This window comes from Pseudophryne corroboree, chromosome 6 (genome assembly GCF_028390025.1).
Source record: "Pseudophryne corroboree isolate aPseCor3 chromosome 6, aPseCor3.hap2, whole genome shotgun sequence".
Lineage (NCBI taxonomy): Eukaryota > Metazoa > Chordata > Amphibia > Anura > Myobatrachidae > Pseudophryne > Pseudophryne corroboree.
The window spans coordinates 38,559,320-38,584,036 of NC_086449.1; the positions used below are offsets into that span (position 1 = coordinate 38,559,320).

The following is a 24,717-nucleotide window of genomic DNA, read 5'->3' on the forward strand; positions in this document are numbered from 1 at the left end:
AAAATTTTCCATAAGTGCTAACACCAACAATTACTTTATTTTGTAAGACATATAGAAGTAATTTGATTTTTTTGATAAATTTTTCCTTTCAGCTTACTTATTTTGCTAAGAATAATGACTTTACATTTAAGGAAAGACAAACAGTCATATTCTTTGGTTATGGAAGCAAAGATGTGGGCTTGTTTGTTTATCAATAACCAAATTCTTGATTCAGTATTTACAGAAAGTATATTGATAGTCTAAAGCACCACAATCAGTAAATAAGCCACTGCGCATAAGTGACCTCATGGTGCAATGGTAGAGTGTCTGACTCCAGATCAGAAGTTTGCGTGTTCAATTTACGTCAGGGTCAATTGCCATTTTGAAGATGAAATTTACCAAATGAAACACCATAAAAGAAACAAATTGCCAAGTCTGTCATCCACCTTCTGTAATGTGATATTTGCTCACAGGTATAACTATATCACCTGCACAGTTTCATAATAAATGTCCATTCTGCTCATTTCTCAAAATACTTATGCAAAAATAACCCAGTTTATTGGAAATTACCATATATTGACATTGAAGCATACTGTGTACTCTTGGTTTCTTTATGACTAAGTTTTGTTTTATATTGCAACATTTCAATTCCGGTCACAGACAACTTCAAAATTTTACATATGTGCTAACACCAACAATTACTTTATTTTGTAAGACATATAGAAGTAATTTGATTTTTTTGATCAATTTTTCCTTTCAGCTTACTTATTTTGCTAAGAATAATGACTTTACATTTAAGGAAAGACAAACAGTCATGTTCTTTGGTTATGGAAGCAAAGATGTGGGCTTGTTTGCTTATCAAAAAACAAATTCTTTATTCAGTTTTTAAAGAAAGTATATTTATCGTCTAAAGCACCGCAATCAGTAAACAAATCACTGTTCATAAATGACCTCGTGGCGCAACGGTGGCGCGTCTGACTCTAGATCAGAAAATTGCGTGTTCAAATCACGTCGGGGTCAATTGCCATTTTGAAGATGAAATTTACCAAATGAAACACCATAAAAGAAACAAATTGCCAAGTCTGTCATCCACCTTCTGTAATGGGATATTTGCTCACAGGTATAACTATATCACCTGCACAGTTTCATAATAAATATCCATTCTGCTCATTTCTCATAATACTTATACAAAAAATACCCAGTTAATTGGAAATTACCATATCTTGACATTGAAGCATACTCTGTACTCTTGGTTTCTTTATGATTAAGTTTTGTTTCATATTGCATCGTTTCATTTCCTGTCAAAGACAACTTCAAAATTTTACATAAGTGCTAACACCAACAATTACTTTATTTTGTAAGACATATAGAAGTAATTTGATTTTTTGATCAATTTTTCCTTTCAGCTTACCTATTTTGTGAAGAATAATGACTTTGCACTGAAGGGGAGACAAACAGTCATATTCTTTGGTTATGGAAGCAAGGATGTGGGCTTGATTGCTTATCAATAATCAAATTCTTGATTCAGTATTTACAGAAAGTATATTGATAGTCTTAAGCACCACAATCAGTAAATAAGCCACTGCACATAAGTGACCTCGTGGCGCAATGGTAGCATGTCTGACTCCAGATCAGAAGATTGCCATTTTGAAGATGAAATTTACCAAATTAAACACCATAAAAGAAACAAATTGCCAAGTCTGTCATCCACCTTCTATAATGTGATATTTGCTCACAGGTATAACTATATCACCTGCACAGTTTCATAATAAATGTCCATTCTGCTCATTTCTCATAATACTTATACAAAAAATACCCAGTTAATTGGAAATTACCATATCTTGACATTGAAGCATACTCTGTACTCTTGGTTTCTTTATGATTAAGTTTTGTTTCATATTGCATCGTTTCATTTCCTGTCAAAGACAACTTCAAAATTTTACATAAGTGCTAACACCAACAATTACTTTATTTTGTAAGACATATAGAAGTAATTTGATTTTTTGATCAATTTTTCCGTTCAGCTTACCTATTTTGTGAAGAATAATGACTTTGCACTGAAGGGGAGACAAACAGTCATATTCTTTGGTTATGGAAGCAAGGATGTGGGCTTGATTGCTTATCAATAATCAAATTCTTGATTCAGTATTTACAGAAAGTATATTGATAGTCTTAAGCACCACAATCAGTAAATAAGCCACTGCACATAAGTGACCTCGTGGCGCAATGGTAGCATGTCTGACTCCAGATCAGAAGGTTGTGTGTTCAAATCACATCGGGGTCAATTGCCATTTTGAAGATGAAATTTACCAAATGAAACACCATAAAAGAAACAAATTGCCAAGTCTGTCATCCACCTTCTGTAATGGGATATTTGCTCACAGGTATAACTATATCACCTGCACAGTTTCATAATAAATATCCATTCTGCTCATTTCTCATAATACTTATACAAAAAATACCCAGTTAATTGGAAATTACCATATCTTGACATTGAAGCATACTCTGTACTCTTGGTTTCTTTATGATTAAGTTTTGTTTCATATTGCATCGTTTCATTTCCTGTCAAAGACAACTTCAAAATTTTACATAAGTGCTAACACCAACAATTACTTTATTTTGTAAGACATATAGAAGTAATTTGATTTTTTGATCAATTTTTCCTTTCAGCTTACCTATTTTGTGAAGAATAATGACTTTGCACTGAAGGGGAGACAAACAGTCATATTCTTTGGTTATGGAAGCAAGGATGTGGGCTTGATTGCTTATCAATAATCAAATTCTTGATTCAGTATTTACAGAAAGTATATTGATAGTCTTAAGCACCACAATCAGTAAATAAGCCACTGCACATAAGTGACCTCGTGGCGCAATGGTAGCATGTCTGACTCCAGATCAGAAGATTGCCATTTTGAAGATGAAATTTACCAAATTAAACACCATAAAAGAAACAAATTGCCAAGTCTGTCATCCACCTTCTATAATGTGATATTTGCTCACAGGTATAACTATATCACCTGCACAGTTTCATAATAAATGTCCATTCTGCTCATTTCTCATAATACTTATACAAAAAATACCCAGTTAATTGGAAATTACCATATCTTGACATTGAAGCATACTCTGTACTCTTGGTTTCTTTATGATTAAGTTTTGTTTCATATTGCATCGTTTCATTTCCTGTCAAAGACAACTTCAAAATTTTACATAAGTGCTAACACCAACAATTACTTTATTTTGTAAGACATATAGAAGTAATTTGATTTTTTGATCAATTTTTCCGTTCAGCTTACCTATTTTGTGAAGAATAATGACTTTGCACTGAAGGGGAGACAAACAGTCATATTCTTTGGTTATGGAAGCAAGGATGTGGGCTTGATTGCTTATCAATAATCAAATTCTTGATTCAGTATTTACAGAAAGTATATTGATAGTCTTAAGCACCACAATCAGTAAATAAGCCACTGCACATAAGTGACCTCGTGGCGCAATGGTAGCATGTCTGACTCCAGATCAGAAGGTTGTGTGTTCAAATCACATCGGGGTCATTTACTATTTTGAAGATGAAATTTACCAAATGAAACACCATAAAAGAAACAAATTACCAAGTCTGTCATCCACCTTCTGTAATGTTATATTTGCTCACAAGGATAACTATATCACCTGCACAGTTTCATAATAAATGTCCATTCTGCTCATTTCTCAAAATACTTATGCAAAAATAACCCAGTTTATTGGAAATTACCATATATTGACATTGAAGCATACTCTGTACTCTTGGTTTCTTTATGACTAAGTTTTGTTTTATATTGCAACATTTCAATTCCGGTCACAGACAACTTCAAAATTTTACATAAGTGCTAACACCAACAATTACTTTATTTTGTAAGACATATAGAAGTAATTTGATTTTTTTGATCAATTTTTCCTTTCAGCTTACTTATTTTGCTAAGAATAATGACTTTACATTTAAGGAAAGACAAACAGTCATATTCTTTGGTTATGGAAGCAAAGATGTGGGCTTGTTTGCTTATCAAAAAACAAATTCTTGTTTCAGTTTTTAAAGAAAGTATATTTATCGTCTAAAGCACCGCAATCAGTAAACAAATCACTGTTCATAAATGACCTCGTGGCGCGTCTGACTCTAGATCAGAAAATTGCGTGTTCAAATCATGTCGGGGTCAATTGCCATTTTGAAGATGAAATTTACCAAATGAAACACCATAAAAGAAACAAAGTGCCAAGTCTGTCATCCACCTTCTGTAATGGGATATTTGCTCACAGGTATAACTATATCACCTGCACAGTTTCATAATAAATGTCCATTCTGCTCATTTCTCATAATACTTATACAAAAAATACCCAGTTAATTGGAAATTACCATATCTTGACATTGAAGCATACTCTGTACTCTTGCTTTCTTTATGACTAAGTTTTGTTTCATAATGCATCATTTCAATTCCGGTCACAGACAACTTCAAAATTTTACATAAGTGCTAACACCAACAATTACTTTATTTTGTAAGACATATAGAAGTAATTTGATTTTTTGATCAATTTTTCCTTTCAGCTTACCTATTTTGTGAAGAATAATGACTTTGCACTGAAGGGGAGACAAACAGTCATATTCTTTGGTTATGGAAGCAAGGATGTGGGCTTGATTGCTTATCAATAATCAAATTCTTGATTCAGTATTTACAGAAAGTATATTGATAGTCTTAAGCACCACAATCAGTAAATAAGCCACTGCACATAAGTGACCTCGTGGCGCAATGGTAGCATGTCTGACTCCAGATCAGAAGGTTGTGTGTTCAAATCACATCGGGGTCATTTACTATTTTGAAGATGAAATTTACCAAATGAAACACCATAAAAGAAACAAATTACCAAGTCTGTCATCCACCTTCTGTAATGTTATATTTGCTCACAAGGATAACTATATCACCTGCACAGTTTCATAATAAATGTCCATTCTGCTCATTTCTCATAATACTTATGCAAAAATAACCCAGTTTATTGGAAATTACCATATATTGACATTGAAGCATACTCTGTACTCTTGGTTTCTTTATGACTAAGTTTTGTTTCATATTGCATCATTTCAATTCCGGTCACAGACAACTTCAAAATTTTACATAAGTGCTAACACCAACAATTACTTTATTTTGTAAGACATATAGAAGTAATTTGATTTTTTTGATCAATTTTTCCTTTCAGCTTACTTATTTTGCTAAGAATAATGACTTTACATTTAAGGAAAGACAAACAGTCATATTCTTTGGTTATGGAAGCAAAGATGTGCGCTTTTTAGCTTATCAAAAAACAAATTCTTGATTCAGTTTTTAAAGAAAGTATATTTATCGTCTAAAGCACCGCAATCAGTAAAGAAACCATTGCTCATAAATGACCTCGTGGCGCAACGGCGGCACGTCTGACTCTAGATCAGAAGATTGGGTGTTCAATTCACGTCGGGGTCAATTGCCATTTTGAAGATGAAATTTACCAAATGAAACACCATAAAAGAAACAAATTGCCAAGTCTGTCATCCACCTTCTGTAATGTGATATTTGCTCACAGGTATAATTATATCACCTGCACAGTTTCATAATAAATATCCATTCTGCTCATTTCTCATAATACTTATACAAAAAATACCCAGTTAATTGGAAATTACCATATCTTGACATTGAAGCATACTCTGTACTCTTGGTTTCTTTATGATTAAGTTTTGTTTCATATTGCATCGTTTCATTTCCTGTCAAAGACAACTTCAAAATTTTACATAAGTGCTAACACCAACAATTACTTTATTTTGTAAGACATATAGAAGTAATTTGATTTTTTGATCAATTTTTCCTTTCAGCTTACCTATTTTGTGAAGAATAATGACTTTGCACTGAAGGGGAGACAAACAGTCATATTCTTTGGTTATGGAAGCAAGGATGTGGGCTTGATTGCTTATCAATAATCAAATTCTTGATTCAGTATTTACAGAAAGTATATTGATAGTCTTAAGCACCACAATCAGTAAATAAGCCACTGCACATAAGTGACCTTGTGGCGCAATGGTAGCATGTCTGACTCCAGATCAGAAGGTTGTGTGTTCAAATCACATCGGGGTAATTTACTATTTTGAAGATGAAATTTACCAAATGAAACACCATAAAAGAAACAAATTACCAAGTCTGTCATCCACCTTCTGTAATGTTATATTTGCTCACAAGGATAACTATATCACCTGCACAGTTTCATAATAAATGTCCATTCTGCTCATTTCTCATAATACTTATGCAAAAATAACCCAGTTTATTGGAAATTACCATATATTGACATTGAAGCATACTCTGTACTCTTGGTTTCTTTATGACTAAGTTTTGTTTCATATTGCATCATTTCAATTCCGGTCACAGACAACTTCAAAATTTTACATAAGTGCTAACACCAACAATTACTTTATTTTGTAAGACATATAGAAGTAATTTGATTTTTTTGATCAATTTTTCCTTTCAGCTTACTTATTTTGCTAAGAATAATGACTTTACATTTAAGGAAAGACAAACAGTCATATTCTTTGGTTATTGAAGCAAAGATGTGCGCTTTTTAGCTTATCAAAAAACAAATTCTTGATTCAGTTTTTAAAGAAAGTATATTTATCGTTTAAAGCACCGCAATCAGTAAAGAAACCATTGCTCATAAATGACCTCGTGGCGCAACGGTGGCGCGTCTGACTCTAGATCAGAAGATAGGGTGTTCAATTCACGTCGGGGTCAATTGCCATTTTGAAGATGAAATTTACCAAATGAAACACCATAAAAGAAACAAATTGCCAAGTCTGTCATCCACCTTCTGTAATGTGATATTTGCTCACAGGTATAACTATATCACCTGCACAGTTTCATAATAAATATCCATTCTGCTCATTTCTCATTATACTTATACAAAAAATACCCAGTTAATTGGAAATTACCATATCTTGACATTGAAGCATACTCTGTACTCTTGGTTTCTTTATGATTAAGTTTTGTTTCATATTGCATCGTTTCATTTCCTGTCAAAGACAACTTCAAAATTTTACATAAGTGCTAACACCAACAATTACTTTATTTTGTAAGACATATAGAAGTAATTTGATTTTTTGATCAATTTTTCCTTTCAGCTTACCTATTTTGTGAAGAATAATGACTTTATTTATTTATTTATTAATTAACAGTTTCTTATATAGCGCAGCAAATTCCGTTGCGCTTTACAATTTGAAATAACAATTACAAACTGGGTGATAACAGTCATAGAGGTAGGAAGGCCCTGCTCGCAAGCTTACAATCTATAGGCATATGTACATAAGGAAAGGTGCTATCTATTGCATAGAATGAGAAGACATGTGAGGATATGTGTGGACTGTACAGAGTGGATGTAATTTGATAGCAAGGTTTATGAAAGTTATGTGGGCGGTTCAGGAATTTGATACGCTTGCCTAAAGAGGTGAGTTTTGAGGGAACGCTTGAAGGTTTGGAGACTAGAGGAGAGTCTTATTGTGTGTGGTAGGGCATTCCACAGAGTGGGTGCAGCCCGATGAAAGTCCTGCAGTCGTGAGTGGGAGCGAGTAATGAGTGTGGATGAGAGACGCAGGTCTTGTGAAGAGCGCAGAGGTCGGGTTGGGAGATATTTTGTGATAAGCGAAGTGATGTACGTTGGTGTAGTTTGGTTAATGGCCTTGTGTGTGAGTAAAAGTATTTTATATTGAATGCGGTAGAATACAGGTAACCAATGGAGGGACTGACAGAGTGGATCTGCAGACGATGAACGTCTAGTGAGGAAGATAAGCCTTGCCGCTGCATTCAGAATGGATTGTAGTGGTGAGAGTCTCGTTTTGGGAAGACCAGTTAGGAGACTATTGCAATAATCAATGCGGGAGACAAACAGGACTTTGCACTGAAGGGGAGACAAACAGTCATATTCTTTGGTTATGGAAGCAAGGATGTGGGCTTGATTGCTTATCAATAATCAAATTCTTGATTCAGTATTTACAGAAAGTATATTGATAGTCTTAAGCACCACAATCAGTAAATAAGCCACTGCACATAAGTGACCTCGAGGCGCAATGGTAGCATGTCTGACTCCAGATCAGAAGATTGCGTGTTCAAATCACGTCGGGGTCAATTGCCATTTTGAAGATGAAATTTACCAAATGAAACACCATAAAAGAAACAAATTGCCAAGTCTGTCATCCACCTTCTGTAATGTGATATTTGCTCACAGGTATAACTATATCACCTGCACAGTTTCATAATAAATATCCATTCTGCTCATTTCTCATAATACTTATACAAAAAATACCCAGTTAATTGGAAATTACCATATCTTGACATTGAAGCATACTCTGTACTCTTGGTTTCTTTATGATTAAGTTTTGTTTCATATTGCATCGTTTCATTTCCTGTCAAAGACAACTTCAAAATTATACATAAGTGCTAACACCAACAATTACTTTACTTTGTAAGACATATAGAATTAATTTGATTTTTTGATCAATTTTTCCTTTCAGCTTACTTATTTTGCTAAGAATAATGACTTTACATTTAAGGAAAGACAAACAGTCATATTCTTTGGTTATGGAAGCAAAGATGTGGGCTTGTTTGCTTATCAATAACAAAATTCTTGATTCAGTTTTTACAGAAAGTATATTTATCGTCTAAAGCACCGCAATCAGTAAAGAAACCATTGCTCATAAATGACCTCATGGCGCAACGGTGGCGCGTCTGGCTCTAGATCAGAATATTGCGTGTTCAAATCACGTCGGGGTCAATTACCATTTTGAAGATTAAATTTACCAAATGAAACACCATAAAAGAAACAAATTGCCAAGTCTGTCATCCACCTTCTGTAATGTGATATTTGCTCACAGGTTTAACTATATCACCTGCACAGTTTCATAATAAATGTCCATTCTGCTCATTTCTCATAATACTTATGCAAAAATAACCCAGTTAATTGGAAATTACCATATATTGACATTGAAGCATACTCTGTACTCTTGGTTTCTTTATGATTAAGTTTTGTTTCATATTGCATCGTTTCATTTCCGGTCAAAGACAACTTCAAAATTTTACATAAGTGCTAACACCAACAATTACTTTATTTTGTAAGACATTTAGAAGTAACTTGACTTTTTTGATCAATTTTTCCTTTCAGCTTACCTATTTTGTTAAGAATAATGACTTTGCACTGAAGGGGAGACAAACAGTCATATTCTTTGGTTATGGAAGCAAGGATTTGGGCTTGATTGCTTATCAATAACCAAATTCTTGATTCAGTATTTACAGAAAGTATATTGATAGTCTAAAGCACCACAATCAGTAAATAAGCCACTGCTCATAAGTGACCTCGTGGTGCAACGGTAGCGTGTCTGACTCCAGATCAGAAGATTGCGTGTTCAATTCACGTTGGGGTCAATTGCCATTTTGAAGATGAAATTTACCAAATGAAACACCATAAAAGAAACAAATTACCAAGTCTGTCATCCACCTTCTGTAATGTGATATTTGCTCACAGGTATAATTATATCACCTGCATAGTTTCATAATAAATGTTCATTCTGCTCATTTCTCATAATACTTATGCAAAAATAACCCAGTTTATTGGAAATTACCATATATTGACATTGAAGCATACTCTGTACTCTTGGTTTCTTTATGACTAAGTTTTGTTTCATATTGCATCATTTCAATTCCGGTCACAGACAACTTCAAAATTTTCCATAAGTGCTAACACCAACAATTACTTTATTTTGTAAGACATATAGAAGTAATTTGATTTTTTTTGATCAATTTTTCCTTTCAGCTTACTTATTTTGCTAAGAATAATGACTTTACATTTAAGGAAAGACAAACAGTCATATTCTTTGGTTATGGAAGCAAAGATGTGGGCTTGTTTGTTTATCAATAACCAAATTCTTGATTCAGTATTTACAGAAAGTATATTGATAGTCTAAAGCACCACAATCAGTAAATAAGCCACTGCACATAAGTGACCTCGTGGTGCAACGGTAGAGTGTCTGACTCCAGATCAGAAGGTTGCGTGTTCAATTTACGTCAGGGTCAATTGCCATTTTGAAGATGAAATTTACCAAATGAAACACCATAAAAGAAACAAATTGCCAAGTCTGTCATCCACCTTCTGTAATGTGATATTTGCTCACAGGGATAACTATATCACCTGCACAGTTTCATAATAAATGTCCATTCTGCTCATTTCTCAAAATACTTATGCAAAAATAACCCAGTTTATTGGAAATTACCATATATTGACATTGAAGCATACTGTGTACTCTTGGTTTCTTTATGACTAAGTTTTGTTTTATATTGCAACATTTCAATTCCGGTCACAGACAACTTCAAAATTTTACATATGTGCTAACACCAACAATTACTTTATTTTGTAAGACATATAGAAGTAATTTGATTTTTTTGATCAATTTTTCCTTTCAGCTTACTTATTTTGCTAAGAATAATGACTTTACATTTAAGGAAAGACAAACAGTCATATTCTTTGGTTATGGAAGCAAAGATGTGGGCTTGTTTGCTTATCAAAAAACAAATTCTTTATTCAGTTTTTAAAGAAAGTATATTTATCGTCTAAAGCACCGCAATCAGTAAACAAATCACTGTTCATAAATGACCTCGTGGCGCAACGGTGGCGCGTCTGACTCTAGATCAGAAAATTGCGTGTTCAAATCACGTCGGGGTCAATTGCCATTTTGAAGATGAAATTTACCAAATGAAACACCATAAAAGAAACAAATTGCCAAGTCTGTCATCCACCTTCTGTAATGGGATATTTGCTCACAGGTATAACTATATCACCTGCACAGTTTCATAATAAATATCCATTCTGCTCATTTCTCATAATACTTATACAAAAAATACCCAGTTAATTGGAAATTACCATATCTTGACATTGAAGCATACTCTGTACTCTTGGTTTCTTTATGATTAAGTTTTGTTTCATATTGCATCGTTTCATTTCCTGTCAAAGACAACTTCAAAATTTTACATAAGTGCTAACACCAACAATTACTTTATTTTGTAAGACATATAGAAGTAATTTGATTTTTTGATCAATTTTTCCTTTCAGCTTACCTATTTTGTGAAGAATAATGACTTTGCACTGAAGGGGAGACAAACAGTCATATTCTTTGGTTATGGAAGCAAGGATGTGGGCTTGATTGCTTATCAATAATCAAATTCTTGATTCAGTATTTACAGAAAGTATATTGATAGTCTTAAGCACCACAATCAGTAAATAAGCCACTGCACATAAGTGACCTCGTGGCGCAATGGTAGCATGTCTGACTCCAGATCAGAAGGTTGTGTGTTCAAATCACATCGGGGTCATTTACTATTTTGAAGATGAAATTTACCAAATAAAACACCATAAAAGAAACAAATTACCAAGTCTGTCATCCACCTTCTGTAATGTTATATTTGCTCACAAGGATAACTATATCACCTGCACAGTTTCATAATAAATGTCCATTCTGCTCATTTCTCATAATACTTATGCAAAAATAACCCAGTTTATTGGAAATTACCATATATTGACATTGAAGCATACTCTGTACTCTTGGTTTCTTTATGACTAAGTTTTGTTTCATATTGCATCATTTCAATTCCGGTCACAGACAACTTCAAAATTTTACATAAGTGCTAACACCAACAATTACTTTATTTTGTAAGACATATAGAAGTAATTTGATTTTTTTGATCAATTTTTCCTTTCAGCTTACTTATTTTGCTAAGAATAATGACTTTACATTTAAGGAAAGACAAACAGTCATATTCTTTGGTTATGGAAGCAAAGATGTGCGCTTTTTAGCTTATCAAAAAACAAATTCTTGATTCAGTTTTTAAAGAAAGTATATTTATCGTCTAAAGCACCGCAATCAGTAAAGAAACCATTGCTCATAAATGACCTCGTGGCGCAACGGTGGCGCGTCTGACTCTAGATCAGAAGATTGGGTGTTCAATTCACGTCGGGGTCAATTGCCATTTTGAAGATGAAATTTACCAAATGAAACACCATAAAAGAAACAAATTGCCAAGTCTGTCATCCACCTTCTGTAATGTGATATTTGCTCACAGGTATAACTATATCACCTGCACAGTTTCATAATAAATATCCATTCTGCTCATTTCTCATAATACTTATACAAAAAATACCCAGTTAATTGGAAATTACCATATCTTGACATTGAAGCATACTCTGTACTCTTGGTTTCTTTATGATTAAGTTTTGTTTCATATTGCATCGTTTCATTTCCTGTCAAAGACAACTTCAAAATTTTACATAAGTGCTAACACCAACAATTACTTTATTTTGTAAGACATATAGAAGTAATTTGATTTTTTGATCAATTTTTCCTTTCAGCTTACCTATTTTGTGAAGAATAATGACTTTGCACTGAAGGGGAGACAAACAGTCATATTCTTTGGTTATGGAAGCAAGGATGTGGGCTTGATTGCTTATCAATAATCAAATTCTTGATTCAGTATTTACAGAAAGTATATTGATAGTCTTAAGCACCACAATCAGTAAATAAGCCACTGCACATAAGTGACCTCGTGGCGCAATGGTAGCATGTCTGACTCCAGATCAGAAGATTGCCATTTTGAAGATGAAATTTACCAAATTAAACACCATAAAAGAAACAAATTGCCAAGTCTGTCATCCACCTTCTATAATGTGATATTTGCTCACAGGTATAACTATATCACCTGCACAGTTTCATAATAAATGTCCATTCTGCTCATTTCACATAATACTTATACAAAAAATACCCAGTTAATTGGAAATTACCATATCTTGACATTGAAGCATACTCTGTACTCTTGGTTTCTTTATGATTAAGTTTTGTTTCATATTGCATCGTTTCATTTCCTGTCAAAGACAACTTCAAAATTTTACATAAGTGCTAACACCAACAATTACTTTATTTTGTAAGACATATAGAAGTAATTTGATTTTTTGATCAATTTTTCCGTTCAGCTTACCTATTTTGTGAAGAATAATGACTTTGCACTGAAGGGGAGACAAACAGTCATATTCTTTGGTTATGGAAGCAAGGATGTGGGCTTAATTGCTTATCAATAATCAAATTCTTGATTCAGTATTTACAGAAAGTATATTGATAGTCTTAAGCACCACAATCAGTAAATAAGCCACTGCACATAAGTGACCTCGTGGCGCAATGGTAGCATGTCTGCCTCCAGATCAGAAGGTTGTGTGTTCAAATCACATCGGGGTCATTTACTATTTTGAAGATGAAATTTACCAAATGAAACACCATAAAAGAAACAAATTACCAAGTCTGTCATCCACCTTCTGTAATGTTATATTTGCTCACAAGGATAACTATATCACCTGCACAGTTTCATAATAAATGTCCATTCTGCTCATTTCTCAAAATACTTATGCAAAAATAACCCAGTTTATTGGAAATTACCATATATTGACATTGAAGCATACTCTGTACTCTTGGTTTCTTTATGACTAAGTTTTGTTTTATATTGCAACATTTCAATTCCGGTCACAGACAACTTCAAAATTTTACATAAGTGCTAACACCAACAATTACTTTATTTTGTAAGACATATAGAAGTAATTTGATTTTTTTGATCAATTTTTCCTTTCAGCTTACTTATTTTGCTAAGAATAATGACTTTACATTTAAGGAAAGACAAACAGTCATATTCTTTGGTTATGGAAGCAAAGATGTGGGCTTGTTTGCTTATCAAAAAACAAATTCTTGTTTCAGTTTTTAAAGAAAGTATATTTATCGTCTAAAGCACCGCAATCAGTAAACAAATCACTGTTCATAAATGACCTCGTGGCGCAACGGTGGCGCGTCTGACTCTAGATCAGAAAATTGCGTGTTCAAATCACGTCGGGGTCAATTGCCATTTTGAAGATGAAATTTACCAAATGAAACACCATAAAAGAAACAAAGTGCCAAGTCTGTCATCCACCTTCTGTAATGGGATATTTGCTCACAGGTATAACTATATCACCTGCACAGTTTCATAATAAATGTCCATTCTGCTCATTTCTCATAATACTTATACAAAAAATACCCAGTTAATTGGAAATTACCATATCTTGACATTGAAGCATACTCTGTACTCTTGCTTTCTTTATGACTAAGTTTTGTTTCATAATGCATCATTTCAATTCCGGTCACAGACAACTTCAAAATTTTACATAAGTGCTAACACCAACAATTACTTTATTTTGTAAGACATATAGAAGTAATTTGATTTTTTGATCAATTTTTCCTTTCAGCTTACCTATTTTGTGAAGAATAATGACTTTGCACTGAAGGGGAGACAAACAGTCATATTCTTTGGTTATGGAAGCAAGGATGTGGGCTTGATTGCTTATCAATAATCAAATTCTTGATTCAGTATTTACAGAAAGTATATTGATAGTCTTAAGCACCACAATCAGTAAATAAGGCACTGCACATAAGTGACCTCGTGGCGCAATGGTAGCATGTCTGACTCCAGATCAGAAGGTTGTGTGTTCAAATCACATCGGGGTCATTTACTATTTTGAAGATGAAATTTACCAAATGAAACACCATAAAAGAAACAAATTACCAAGTCTGTCATCCACCTTCTGTAATGTTATATTTGCTCACAAGGATAACTATATCACCTGCACAGTTTCATAATAAATGTCCATTCTGCTCATTTCTCATAATACTTATGCAAAAATAACCCAGTTTATTGGAAATTACCATATATTGACATTGAAGCATACTCTGTACTCTTGGTTTCTTTATGACTAAGTTTTGTTTCATATTGCATCATTTCAATTCCGGTCACAGACAACTTCAAAATTTTACATAAGTGCTAACACCAGCAATTACTTTATTTTGTAAGACATATAGAAGTAATTTGATTTTTTTGATCAATTTTTCCTTTCAGCTTACTTATTTTGCTAAGAATAATGACTTTACATTTAAGGAAAGACAAACAGTCATATTCTTTGGTTATGGAAGCAAAGATGTGCGCTTTTTAGCTTATCAAAAAACAAATTCTTGATTCAGTTTTTAAAGAAAGTATATTTATCGTCTAAAGCACCGCAATCAGTAAAGAAACCATTGCTCATAAATGACCTCGTGGCGCAACGGTGGCGCGTCTGACTCTAGATCAGAAGATTGGGTGTTCAATTCACGTCGGGGTCAATTGCCATTTTGAAGATGAAATTTACCAAATGAAACACCATAAAAGAAACAAATTGCCAAGTCTGTCATCCACCTTCTGTAATGTGATATTTGCTCACAGGTATAACTATATCACCTGCACAGTTTCATAATAAATATCCATTCTGCTCATTTCTCATAATACTTATACAAAAAATACCCAGTTAATTGGAAATTACCATATCTTGACATTGAAGCATACTCTGTACTCTTGGTTTCTTTATGATTAAGTTTTGTTTCATATTGCATCGTTTCATTTCCTGTCAAAGACAACTTCAAAATTTTACATAAGTGCTAACACCAACAATTACTTTATTTTGTAAGACATATAGAAGTAATTTGATTTTTTGATCAATTTTTCCTTTCAGCTTACCTATTTTGTGAAGAATAATGACTTTGCACTGAAGGGGAGACAAACAGTCATATTCTTTGGTTATGGAAGCAAGGATGTGGGCTTGATTGCTTATCAATAATCAAATTCTTGATTCAGTATTTACAGAAAGTATATTGATAGTCTTAAGCACCACAATCAGTAAATAAGCCACTGCACATAAGTGACCTCGTGGCGCAATGGTAGCATGTCTGACTCCAGATCAGAAGATTGCCATTTTGAAGATGAAATTTACCAAATTAAACACCGTAAAAGAAACAAATTGCCAAGTCTGTCATCCACCTTCTATAATGTGATATTTGCTCACAGGTATAACTATATCACCTGCACAGTTTCATAATAAATGTCCATTCTGCTCATTTCTCATAATACTTATACAAAAAATACCCAGTTAATTGGAAATTACCATATCTTGACATTGAAGCATACTCTGTACTCTTGGTTTCTTTATGATTAAGTTTTGTTTCATATTGCATCGTTTCATTTCCTGTCAAAGACAACTTCAAAATTTTACATAAGTGCTAACACCAACAATTACTTTATTTTGTAAGACATATAGAAGTAATTTGATTTTTTGATCAATTTTTCCGTTCAGCTTACCTATTTTGTGAAGAATAATGACTTTGCACTGAAGGGGAGACAAACAGTCATATTCTTTGGTTATGGAAGCAAGGATGTGGGCTTGATTGCTTATCAATAATCAAATTCTTGATTCAGTATTTACAGAAAGTATATTGATAGTCTTAAGCACCACAATCAGTAAATAAGCCACTGCACATAAGTGACCTCGTGGCGCAATGGTAGCATGTCTGACTCCAGATCAGAAGGTTGTGTGTTCAAATCACATCGGGGTCATTTACTATTTTGAAGATGAAATTTACCAAATGAAACACCATAAAAGAAACAAATTACCAAGTCTGTCATCCACCTTCTGTAATGTTATATTTGCTCACAAGGATAACTATATCACCTGCACAGTTTCATAATAAATGTCCATTCTGCTCATTTCTCAAAATACTTATGCAAAAATAACCCAGTTTATTGGAAATTACCATATATTGACATTGAAGCATACTCTGTACTCTTGGTTTCTTTATGACTAAGTTTTGTTTTATATTGCAACATTTCAATTCCGGTCACAGACAACTTCAAAATTTTACATAAGTGCTAACACCAACAATTACTTTATTTTGTAAGACATATAGAAGTAATTTGATTTTTTTGATCAATTTTTCCTTTCAGCTTACTTATTTTGCTAAGAATAATGACTTTACATTTAAGGAAAGACAAACAGTCATATTCTTTGGTTATGGAAGCAAAGATGTGGGCTTGTTTGCTTATCAAAAAACAAATTCTTGTTTCAGTTTTTAAAGAAAGTATATTTATCGTCTAAAGCACCGCAATCAGTAAACAAATCACTGTTCATAAATGACCTCGTGGCGCAACGGTGGCGCGTCTGACTCTAGATCAGAAAATTGCGTGTTCAAATCACGTCGGGGTCAATTGCCATTTTGAAGATGAAATTTACCAAATGAAACACCATAAAAGAAACAAAGTGCCAAGTCTGTCATCCACCTTCTGTAATGTGATATTTGCTCACAGGTATAACTATATCACATGCACAGTTTCATAATAAATGTCCATTCTGCTCATTTCTCATAATACTTATACAAAAAATACCCAGTTAATTGGAAATTACCATATCTTGACATTGAAGCATACTCTGTACTCTTGCTTTCTTTATGACTAAGTTTTGTTTCATAATGCATCATTTCAATTCCGGTCACAGACAACTTCAAAATTTTACATAAGTGCTAACACCAACAATTACTTTATTTTGTAAGACATATAGAAGTAATTTGATTTTTTGATCAATTTTTCCTTTCAGCTTACCTATTTTGTGAAGAATAATGACTTTGCACTGAAGGGGAGACAAACAGTCATATTCTTTGGTTATGGAAGCAAGGATGTGGGCTTGATTGCTTATCAATAATCAAATTCTTGATTCAGTATTTACAGAAAGTATATTGATAGTCTTAAGCACCACAATCAGTAAATAAGCCACTGCACATAAGTGACCTCGTGGCGCAATGGTAGCATGTCTGACTCCAGATCAGAAGGTTGTGTGTTCAAATCACATCGGGGTCATTTACTATTTTGAAGATGAAATTTACCAAATGAAACACCATAAAAGAAACAAATTACCAAGTCTGTCATCCACCTTCTGTAATGTTATATTTGCTCACAAGGATAACTATATCACCTGCACAGTTTCATAATAAATGTCCATTCTGCTCATTTCTCATAATACTTATGCAAAAATAACCCAGTTTATTGGAAATTACCATATATTGACATTGAAGCATACTCTGTACTCTTGGTTTCTTTATGACAAAGTTTTGTTTCATATTGCATCATTTCAATTCCGGTCACAGACAACTTCAAAATTTTACATAAGTGCTAACACCAACAATTACTTTATTTTGTAAGACATATAGAAGTAATTTGATTTTTTTGATCAATTTTTCCTTTCAGCTTACTTATTTTGCTAAGAATAATGACTTTACATTTAAGGAAAGACAAACAGTCATATTCTTTGGTTATGGAAGCAAAGATGTGCGCTTTTTAGCTTATCAAAAAACAAATTCTTGATTCAGTTTTTAAAGAAAGTATATTTATCGTCTAAAGCACCGCAATCAGTAAAGAAACCATTGCTCATAAATGACCTCGTGGCGCAACGGTGGCACGTCTGACTCTAGATCAGAAGATTGGGTGTTCAATTCACGTCGGGGTCAATTGCCATTTTGAAGATGAAATTTACCAAATGAAACACCATAAAAGAAACAAATTGCCAAGTCTGTCATCCACCTTCTGTAATGTGATATTTGCTCACAGGTATAATTATATCACCTGCACAGTTTCATAATAAATATCCATTCTGCTCATTTCTCATAATACTTATACAAAAAATACCCAGTTAATTGGAAATTACCATATCTTGACATTGAAGCATACTCTGTACTCTTGGTTTCTTTATGATTAAGTTTTGTTTCATATTGCATCGTTTCATTTCCTGTCAAAGACAACTTCAAAATTTTACATAAGTGCTAACACCAACAATTACTTTATTTTGTAAGACATATAGAAGTAATTTGATTTTTTGATCAATTTTTCCTTTCAGCTTACCTATTTTGTGAAGAATAATGACTTTGCACTGAAGGGGAGACAAACAGTCATATTCTTTGGTTATGGAAGCAAGGATGTGGGCTTGATTGCTTATCAATAATCAAATTCTTGATTCAGTATTTACAGAAAGTATATTGATAGTCTTAAGCACCACAATCAGTAAATAAGCCACTGCACATAAGTGACCTCGTGGCGCAATGGTAGCATGTCTGACTCCAGATCAGAAGGTTGTGTGTTCAAATCACATCGGGGTAATTTACTATTTTGAAGATGAAATTTACCAAATGAAACACCATAAAAGAAACAAATTACCAAGTCTGTCATCCACCTTCTGTAATGTTATATTTGCTCACAAGGATAACTATATCACCTGCACAGTTTCATAATAAATGTCCATTCTGCTCATTTCTCATAATACTTATGCAAAAATAACCCAGTTTATTGGAAATTACCATATATTGACATTGAAGCATACTCTGTACTCTTGGTTTCTTTATGACTAAGTTTTGTTTCATATTGCATCATTTCAATTCCGGTCACAGACAACTTCAAAATTTTACATAAGTGCTAACACCAACAATTACTTTATTTTGAAAGACATATAGAAGTAATTTGATTTTTTTGATCAATTTTTCCTTTCAGCTTACTTATTTTGCTAAGAATAATGACTTTACATTTAAGGAAAGACAAACAGTCATATTCTTTGGTTATTGAAGCAAAGATGTGCGCTTTTTAGCTTATCAAAAAACAAATTCTTGATTCAGTTTTTAAAGAAAGTATATTTATCGTTTAAAGCACCGCAATCAGTAAAGAAACCATTGCTCATAAATGACCTCGTGGCGCAACGGTGGTGCGTCTGACTCTAGATCAGAAGATTGGGTGTTCAATTCACGTCGGGGTCAATTGCCATTTTGAAGATGAAATTTACCAAATGAAACACCATAAAAGAAACAAATTGCCAAGTCTGTCATCCACCTTCTGTAATGTGATATTTGCTCACAGGTATAACTATATCACCTGCACAGTTTCATAATAAATATCCATTCTGCTCATTTCTCATTATACTTATACAAAAAATACCCAGTTAATTGGAAATTACCATATCTTGACATTGAAGCATACTCTGTACTCTTGGTTTCTTTATGATTAAGTTTTGTTTCATATTGCATCGTTTCATTTCCTGTCAAAGACAACTTCAAAATTTTACATAAGTGCTAACACCAACAATTACTTTATTTTGTAAGACATATAGAAGTAATTTGATTTTTTGATCAATTTTTCCTTTCAGCTTACCTATTTTGTGAAGAATAATGACTTTATTTATTTATTTATTAATTAACAGTTTCTTATATAGCGCAGCAAATTCCGTTGCGCTTTACAATTTGAAATAACAATTACAAACTGGGTGATAACAGTCATAGAGGTAGGAAGGCCCTGCTCGCAAGCTTACAATCTATAGGCATATGTACATAAGGAAAGGTGCTATCTATTGCATAGAATGAGAAGACATGTGAGGATATGTGTGGACTGTACAGAGTGGATGTAATTTGATAGCAAGGTTTATGAAAGTTATGTGGGCGGTTCAGGAATTTGATACGCTTGCCTAAAGAGGTGAGTTTTGAGGGAACGCTTGAAGGTTTGGAGACTAGAGGAGAGTCTTATTGTGTGTGGTAGGGCATTCCACAGAGTGGGTGCAGCCCGAAGAAAGTCCTGCAGTCGTGAGTGGGAGCGAGTAATGAGTGTGGATGAGAGACGCAGGTCTTGTGAAGAGCGCAGAGGTCGGGTTGGGAGATATTTTGTGATAAGCGAAGTGATGTACGTTGGTGTAGTTTGGTTAATGGCCTTGTGTGTGAGTAAAAGTATTTTATATTGAATGCGGTAGAATACAGGTAACCAATGGAGGGACTGACAGAGTGGATCTGCAGACGATGAACGTCTAGTGAGGAAGATAAGCCTCGCCGCTGCATTCAGAATGGATTGTAGTGGTGAGAGTCTCGTTTTGGGAAGACCAGTTAGGAGACTATTGCAATAATCAATGCGGGAGACAAACAGGACTTTGCACTGAAGGGGAGACAAACAGTCATATTCTTTGGTTATGGAAGCAAGGATGTGGGCTTGATTGCTTATCAATAATCAAATTCTTGATTCAGTATTTACAGAAAGTATATTGATAGTCTTAAGCACCACAATCAGTAAATAAGCCACTGCACATAAGTGACCTCGAGGCGCAATGGTAGCATGTCTGACTCCAGATCAGAAGATTGCGTGTTCAAATCACGTCGGGGTCAATTGCCATTTTGAAGATGAAATTTACCAAATGAAACACCATAAAAGAAACAAATTGCCAAGTCTGTCATCCACCTTCTGTAATGTGATATTTGCTCACAGGTATAACTATATCACCTGCACAGTTTCATAATAAATATCCATTCTGCTCATTTCTCATAATACTTATACAAAAAATACCCAGTTAATTGGAAATTACCATATCTTGACATTGAAGCATACTCTGTACTCTTGGTTTCTTTATGATTAAGTTTTGTTTCATATTGCATCGTTTCATTTCCTGTCAAAGACAACTTCAAAATTATACATAAGTGCTAACACCAACAATTACTTTACTTTGTAAGAAATATAGAAGTAATTTGATTTTTTGATCAATTTTTCCTTTCAGCTTACTTATTTTGCTAAGAATAATGACTTTACATTTAAGGAAAGACAAACAGTCATATTCTTTGGTTATGGAAGCAAAGATGTGGGCTTGTTTGCTTATCAATAACAAAATTCTTGATTCAGTTTTTACAGAAAGTATATTTATCGTCTAAAGCACCGCAATCAGTAAACAAACCATTGCTCATAAATGACCTCGTGGCGCAACGGTGGCGCGTCTGGCTCTAGATCAGAATATTGCGTGTTCAAATCACGTCGGGGTCAATTACCATTTTGAAGATGAAATTTACCAAATGAAACACCATCAAAGAAACAAATTGCCAAGTCTGTCATCCACCTTCTGTAATGTGATATTTGCTCACAGGTTTAACTATATCACCTGCACAGTTTCATAATAAATGTCCATTCTGCTCATTTCTCATAATACTTATGCAAAAATAACCCAGTTAATTGGAAATTACCATATCTTGACATTGAAGCATACTCTGTACTCTTGGTTTCTTTATGATTAAGTTTTGTTTCATATTGCATCGTTCATTTCCGGTCAAAGACAACTTCAAAATTTTACATAAGTGCTAACACCAACAATTACTTTATTTTGTAAGACATTTAGAAGTAACTTGACTTTTTTGATCAATTTTTCCTTTCAGCTTACCTATTTTGTTAAGAATAATGACTTTGCACTGAAGGGGAGACAAACAGTCATATTCTTTGGTTATGGAAGCAAGGATTTGGGCTTGATTGCTTATCAATAACCAAATTCTTGATTCAGTATTTACAGAAAGTATATTGATAGTCTAAAGCACCACAATCAGTAAATAAGCCACTGCTCATAAGTGACCTCGTGGTGCAATGATAGCGTGTCTGACTCCAGATCAGAAGATTGCGTGTTCAATTCACGTTGGGGTCAATTGCCATTTTGAAGATGAAATTTACCAAATGAAACACCATAAAAGAAACAAATTACCAAGTCTGTCATCCACCTTCTGTAATGTGATATTTGCTCACAGGTATAATTATATCACCTGCATAGTTTCATAATAAATGTTCATTCTGCTCATTTCTCATAATACTTATGCAAAAATAACCCAGTTTATTGGAAATTACCATATATTGACATTGAAGCATACTCTGTACTCTTGGTTTCTTTATGACTAAGTTTTGTTTCATATTGCATCATTTCAATTCCGGTCACAGACAACTTCAAAATTTTCCATAAGTGCTAACACCAACAATTACTTTATTTTGTAAGACATATAGAAGTAATTTGATTTTTTTGGATCAATTTTTCCTTTCAGCTTACTTATTTTGCTAAGAATAATGACTTTACATTTAAGGAAAGACAAACAGTCATATTCTTTGGTTATGGAAGCAAAGATGTGGGCTTGTTTGTTTATCAATAACCAAATTCTTGATTCAGTATTTACAGAAAGTATATTGATAGTCTAAAGCACCACAATCAGTAAATAAGCCACTGCACATAAGTGACCTCGTGGTGCAACGGTAGAGTGTCTGACTCCAGATCAGAAGGTTGCGTGTTCAATTTACGTCAGGGTCAATTGCCATTTTGAAGATGAAATTTACCAAATGAAACACCATAAAAGAAACAAATTGCCAAGTCTGTCATCCACCTTCTGTAATGTGATATTTGCTCACAGGGATAACTATATCACCTGCACAGTTTCATAATAAATGTCCATTCTGCTCATTTCTCAAAATACTTATGCAAAAATAACCCAGTTTATTGGAAATTACCATATATTGACATTGAAGCATACTCTGTACTCTTGGTTTCTTTATGACTAAGTTTTGTTTCATATTGCATCATTTCAATTCCGGTCACAGACAACTTCAAAATTTTCCATAAGTGCTAACACCAACAATTACTTTATTTTGTAAGACATATAGAAGTAATTTGATTTTTTTGATCAATTTTTCCTTTCAGCTTACTTATTTTGCTAAGAATAATGACTTTACATTTAAGGAAAGACAAACAGTCATATTCTTTGGTTATGGAAGCAAAGATGTGGGCTTGTTTGTTTATCAATAACCAAATTCTTGATTCAGTATTTACAGAAAGTATATTGATAGTCTAAAGCACCACAATCAGTAAATAAGCCACTGCGCATAAGTGACCTCGTGGTGCAACGGTAGAGTGTCTGACTCCAGATCAGAAGTTTGCGTGTTCAATTTACGTCAGGGTCAATTGCTATTTTGAAGATGAAATTTACCAAATGAAACACCATAAAAGAAACAAATTGCCAAGTCTGTCATCCACCTTCTGTAATGTGATATTTGCTCACAGGGATAACTATATCACCTGCACAGTTTCATAATAAATGTCCATTCTGCTCATTTCTCAAAATACCTATGCAAAAATAACCAAGTTTATTGGAAATTACCATATATTGACATTGAAGCATACTCTGTACTCTTGGTTTCTTTATGACTAAGTTTTGTTTTATATTGCAACATTTCAATTCCGGTCACAGACAACTTCAAAATTTTACATATGTGCTAACACCAACAATTACTTTATTTTGTAAGACATATAGAAGTAATTTGATTTTTTTGATCAATTTTTCCTTTCAGCTTACTTATTTTGCTAAGAATAATGACTTTACATTTAAGGAAAGACAAACAGTCATATTCTTTGGTTATGGAAGCAAAGATGTGGGCTTGTTTGCTTATCAAAAAACAAATTCTTGATTCAGTTTTTAAAGAAAGTATATTTATCATCTAAAGCACCGCAATCAGTAAACAAATCACTGTTCATAAATGACCTCGTGGCGCAACGGTGGCGCGTCTGACTCTAGATCAGAAAATTGCGTGTTCAAATCACGTCGGGGTCAATTGCCATTTTGAAGATGAAATTTACCAAATGAAACACCATAAAAGAAACAAATTGCCAAGTCTGTCATCCACCTTCTGTAATGGGATATTTGCTCACAGGTATAACTATATCACCTGCACAGTTTCATAATAAATGTCCATTCTGCTCATTTCTCATAATACTTATACAAAAAATACCCAGTTAATTGGAAATTACCATATCTTGACATTGAAGCATACTCTGTACTCTTGCTTTCTTTATGACTAAGTTTTGTTTCATAATGCATCATTTCAATTCCGGTCACAGACAACTTCAAAATTTTACATAAGTGCTAACACCAACAATTACTTTATTTTGTAAGACATATAGAAGTAATTTGATTTTTTTGATCAATTTTTC

General features: G+C 33.5%; 10 non-coding genes across 10 annotated transcripts; all 10 read left to right on the forward strand.

Annotated features, from left to right (window-relative positions):
- Positions 1 to 2,191: 2,191 nt before the first annotated feature.
- TRNAW-CCA (transfer RNA tryptophan (anticodon CCA)) lies at positions 2,192 to 2,263 on the forward strand. The gene has a single exon. It is a non-coding gene; the product is annotated as a tRNA-Trp (tRNA).
- A 1,192-nt stretch (positions 2,264 to 3,455) lies between these two features.
- On the forward strand, positions 3,456 to 3,527 carry TRNAW-CCA (transfer RNA tryptophan (anticodon CCA)). The gene has a single exon. It is a non-coding gene; the product is annotated as a tRNA-Trp (tRNA).
- A 1,210-nt stretch (positions 3,528 to 4,737) lies between these two features.
- Positions 4,738 to 4,809, forward strand: TRNAW-CCA (transfer RNA tryptophan (anticodon CCA)). The gene has a single exon. It is a non-coding gene; the product is annotated as a tRNA-Trp (tRNA).
- A 4,547-nt stretch (positions 4,810 to 9,356) lies between these two features.
- On the forward strand, positions 9,357 to 9,428 carry TRNAW-CCA (transfer RNA tryptophan (anticodon CCA)). The gene has a single exon. It is a non-coding gene; the product is annotated as a tRNA-Trp (tRNA).
- Positions 9,429 to 11,297: 1,869 nt separating this feature from the next.
- TRNAW-CCA (transfer RNA tryptophan (anticodon CCA)) lies at positions 11,298 to 11,369 on the forward strand. The gene has a single exon. It is a non-coding gene; the product is annotated as a tRNA-Trp (tRNA).
- A 1,839-nt stretch (positions 11,370 to 13,208) lies between these two features.
- TRNAW-CCA (transfer RNA tryptophan (anticodon CCA)) lies at positions 13,209 to 13,280 on the forward strand. Its single transcript has one exon. It is a non-coding gene; the product is annotated as a tRNA-Trp (tRNA).
- A 1,221-nt stretch (positions 13,281 to 14,501) lies between these two features.
- On the forward strand, positions 14,502 to 14,573 carry TRNAW-CCA (transfer RNA tryptophan (anticodon CCA)). Its single transcript has one exon. It is a non-coding gene; the product is annotated as a tRNA-Trp (tRNA).
- A 1,839-nt stretch (positions 14,574 to 16,412) lies between these two features.
- On the forward strand, positions 16,413 to 16,484 carry TRNAW-CCA (transfer RNA tryptophan (anticodon CCA)). Its single transcript has one exon. It is a non-coding gene; the product is annotated as a tRNA-Trp (tRNA).
- Positions 16,485 to 17,705: 1,221 nt separating this feature from the next.
- TRNAW-CCA (transfer RNA tryptophan (anticodon CCA)) lies at positions 17,706 to 17,777 on the forward strand. The gene has a single exon. It is a non-coding gene; the product is annotated as a tRNA-Trp (tRNA).
- A 1,221-nt stretch (positions 17,778 to 18,998) lies between these two features.
- TRNAW-CCA (transfer RNA tryptophan (anticodon CCA)) lies at positions 18,999 to 19,070 on the forward strand. Its single transcript has one exon. It is a non-coding gene; the product is annotated as a tRNA-Trp (tRNA).
- Positions 19,071 to 24,717: the final 5,647 nt, after the last annotated feature.